Source organism: Narcine bancroftii, chromosome 1 (genome assembly GCF_036971445.1).
Source record: "Narcine bancroftii isolate sNarBan1 chromosome 1, sNarBan1.hap1, whole genome shotgun sequence".
Classification (NCBI taxonomy): Eukaryota; Metazoa; Chordata; class Chondrichthyes; order Torpediniformes; family Narcinidae; genus Narcine; species Narcine bancroftii.
The window spans coordinates 464,200,431-464,204,633 of record NC_091469.1 but is presented as its reverse complement, the minus strand read 5'-3'; the positions used below and the strand labels follow the sequence as shown (position 1 = coordinate 464,204,633).

Below are 4,203 nucleotides of genomic sequence, written 5' to 3'. Positions count from 1 at the left end.
TAGGAAGTTCTGTGGGAGAGAATGAGTATCTTGGATGGTCTGTTGCCTGCCTGGTACCAGGGTCTGAGATATTTTGGATTGAGTTCTCCAAATTGTAAGGAGGGAGGTTGAGCAGCCAGATGTCATGGTCCATGTAGGGATTAATGAGGTGGGTAGGAAGGGTGAGGGGGTCCTGCTAGCAGAGTTTATGGAGTTAGGTGCCAAGTTGGAGCACAATACCTCCAACTTGGTAATCTCAGCATTGCTATCTGTACCATTTGCTAGTGAGGTTAGAAACGGGAAGATAATGCACCTAAGCACATGGCTAAAGGGGCTGTGTCGCAATAGCTTTGTTCTCCCGATTGGTCACCTCCTGCTCGCTGTAAACCATGGCCGAGGTTGAGATTGCTGCGCTGGTGGTCAACAACGGGTCTGGGATGTGCGAGGCTAGATTTGCAGGGGACAATGTCCCCAGGGCTATGTTTCCCTCCATCATGGCACAGTCTCAGCACCAGGGTGTGATGGTGGGAATGGGTCAGAAAGACTGCTACATTAGTGATGAAGCCCAAAGCAAGAGAGGTATCCTAACCCTAAAATATCCAATTGATCATGGGATTGTGACATATTGGGATAACCTGGAGAATATCTGGCACCACACCTTCTACAATGAGCTGCAAGTGGCCCCAGATGAGCACCCTGTCCTCCTCACAGAGGCTCCACTCAATCCCAAAGTCAACTGGGAAAAGATGAACCAGATCATGTTTGAGATCTTCAACACCCCAGCCATGCACATTGTCATTCAAGTTGTGCTGTCTTTGTACACCTCTGGTCATACCACTGGCATTGTGCTAGATTCCAGATATGGTGAGAGTCGCACTGGGCCGATCTACCAAGGCTATGCCTTGCCACAAGCCATCCTGCATCTGGACCTGGCTGGCTAAGATCTCACTAACTACAAGATGAAAATTCTGACAGAGCATAGGTATTCCTTCACCACCACAGCTGAGGGTGAGTTTGTCCACGATATCAAGGTGAAACTGGCCGACTTGGCCCAAGATTTTGAAGCTGAGATGCAGATGGCCAGCTCTTCATCATCCCTGGAGAAGACCTATAAGCTCCCTGATGGCAAGTCATCACCATTGGCAATGAATGTTTCAGGTGCCCAGAAACCCTCTTCCAACCTTCTTACATTGGGATGGAATCTGCTGGGATCCATGAGGCCTGCTAGAACAGCATCATGGAGTGTGATGTGGACATCAGGCAGGATCTGTATGCCAACACAGTCTTGTCTGGTGGAAACATCATGTTCCCAGGGATTGATGACAGGATAGGAACATAGGAACTATGAACACGAGTTGGCCACAAATGGCGCATCGAGCCTGCTCCGCCATTCAATACGATCATGGCTGATCTAATTTATGACCTAACTCCACCTACCTCCCTTCTCTCCATATCCCCTAATTGCTCTATCATGTAAAAATTTATCTAACCAAATTTTAAATATGTTTAATGAAGCAGCCTCAACCACTTCCCTGGTTAGAGAATTCCAAACATTCACTACTCTCTGGGAAAAACTATTTTTCTTCAGCTCTGTCCTAAATCTACTCCCCCGAATCTTGAGACTGTGTCCTCTCATTTCAGTTTCCACGGCCAGCTCAAAAAACCTTCCTACATCTATCCTATCCATACCCTTCATAATCCTATATGTTTCTATAGGATCTCCTCTCATTCTTCTGAACTCGAGCGAATACAATCCTAGACGATTTAATCTTTCATTATAAGTCTGCCAGGACCTGCCCAGAATCCAAGGAATTTTGGTATATGACCACGAATGCATCAACTATAACTTCTGCCATTTCTTTCAGAACCCTTGGATGCATATCATCAGGTCCAGGTGATTTGTCTGGCTTTAGTCCTATTAGTTCGCCATCACTACTTTCTTTGTAACAACTATTTTATCAAGGCCCCCCCAACATTCGCATCCTTAACTCCTCACTTGGGCATGCTGGATGTGTCTTCCACCGTGAAGATTGACACAAAATATTTGTTCAATGCCTCGGCCATTTCCTCATTTTTTGCTACCAGTTTTCCTTTCTCATCCTCCAAGGGTCCTATGTTAACTCTGGCCACCCTCTTCCATTTTATATATTTATAATTGTTTTTGCTTTTTCCCATTTCTTATTACCCACTTTGTAACCCCTTGTTGTCTCTTAAAGTTATCCCAATCTTCCAGTTTCCCACTGCTCTTTGCAGCTTTGTACACCTGCGCCTTCAATTTTATACTCTCCTTTATTTCCTTTGTTAACCACGGTTGACTTTTCCCTCCCTTGCTGCCCTTTTTCCTGACCAGAATATATCTTTGTTGAGAATTACAAAATATTTCTTTGAAAATCTTCCACTGTTCCTCAACTGTTTCATCAATTAGCCTATGCTCCCAGTCCACTCTGCTCAATTCCTCCCTCATCCTATGGTAGTCACCCCTGTTTAAGCATAATATATTAGTTTTAGATCTAACTATTTCCCCTTCCATCTGAATAAGAAATTCAATCATACTATGATCGCTATTTCCCAGATGGTCTCTGACTATTACATCATTTAATCTAGCTATCTCATTGCACAACACTGTATCCAAGAGAGCATTTTCTCTTGTGGGTTCCTTACATGCTGCTCAAGAAAGCTATCGCAGATGCATTCTATGAAGTCCTCTTCGACTCCCACGACCAACTTGATTTTCCAAATCTATGTGGAAGTTAAAGTCCCCCATGACTACTGCCGTATCATTATTACATGCCTCACTTATCTCTCTATTTATTTCCTGTGCCACTAAACTATTGTTATTTGGTGGGCGATAGATAACACCCACCAATAATTTTTTTTCCCTTTGTCATTCTTTATCTCTACCCAAATGGATTCAACATTATGCTCTTTAGATCTTATATCATCCCTCACTACTGCCTGGAGATCATCTTTGATTAAGAGTGTAACTCCACCTCCCTTACCATCCTGTCTATCTCTTTGCACCACCTGATACCCTTGAAAGTTTAATTCCCATTTATGGTCACCTTGTAGCCATGTTTCCGCGATGGCTACCAAATCATAGGCATGGGTACCGATCTGCGCCTCAAGTTCACTAACCTGATGCAGAAGGAAATCACAGCCTTGGCTCCCAGCACCAGAAAGGAAGTATTCACAGTCTTCACCTTCCAGCAGATGTGGTTCAGTAAGCAGGAGTACGATGAGTCCGGTCCCTCAATTGTCCATTGCAAGTGATTCTAATTCATCGTGGAGTTTCGAACTGACTTGATTAGATGAAGATTTTTGCATTTTCATTCCTCCAATGTTCAGCTAGTGTTTGTTTTCAGCCTTTATTAAAATGATGTAAATTTTGTTGACAACCATAGCTGTGGTTTAGAGGGGTTGAATTCAATTGATCACAATAATCCTAGAATATTTTGGGATATCTGGAAGAAACGTTCAACTTTCGTAATCCCTATTTGATATTTGGCCTTTGAAGGGAACAATGAGTAAGTTTGAAGAAAGCTCCTTAAGTTTGTGATGTTGAATTGTGAATTATTGTTTCTTTTTTATAATTGTACCATTGTACTCAAGACAACACAATTGCCCCTGGAATAGACAGTCTCCAGAAAGAGTTAATTTGTTAATAATTGTGTTATTGAAGAACCTTTAATAAAAAAGCATTTGAACAACAAAAAATACACACATGAATAAAGAGATGGTGCAAGAGGGAGGGCTTCATGTTTCTGGATAATTGGGATTTGTTCCAGGGATGGTTTGCACTTGAACTGGAGGGGAACTAATAACCTTGCAGGCAGGTTGGTTGTGCTGTTCTTTGGATGGTTGGGGGGAGGGAGAAGTTTGCAGGAGGAGGGAAACCAGAGTAAAGAGAGCAGATAGTCAAGTGGAGGACAGTAAGTGTCATGAGAGCACTGCATATAAGGACAGAAAGCAAAGGTTTATACACGATTAAAAATGATCTCAGATGCATCTATTTTAACGTGAGGAGTATTGTCGGTAAGGTAGATGATCTTAGGGTGTGGATTTGCATGAGGGATTATGACTTTATTGCTATTAGTGAGACTTGATTGCAGGAGGGGCAATTTAATGTTCTAAGGTTCTGTTGTTTCAGATGTGATAGAGGGAGAGGAGTGGTTTTGCTAGTTCAGGAGAATATCACAGCTGTGCATAGACAGAACAACACTCTGG

At 42.9% G+C, this 4,203-nt stretch overlaps 1 pseudogene; it reads left to right on the top strand.

Moving 5' to 3' along the window:
• The first annotated feature begins 351 nt into the window (after positions 1-351).
• Positions 352-3,335, top strand: LOC138751844 (actin, non-muscle 6.2-like; annotated as a pseudogene).
• Positions 3,336-4,203: the final 868 nt, after the last annotated feature.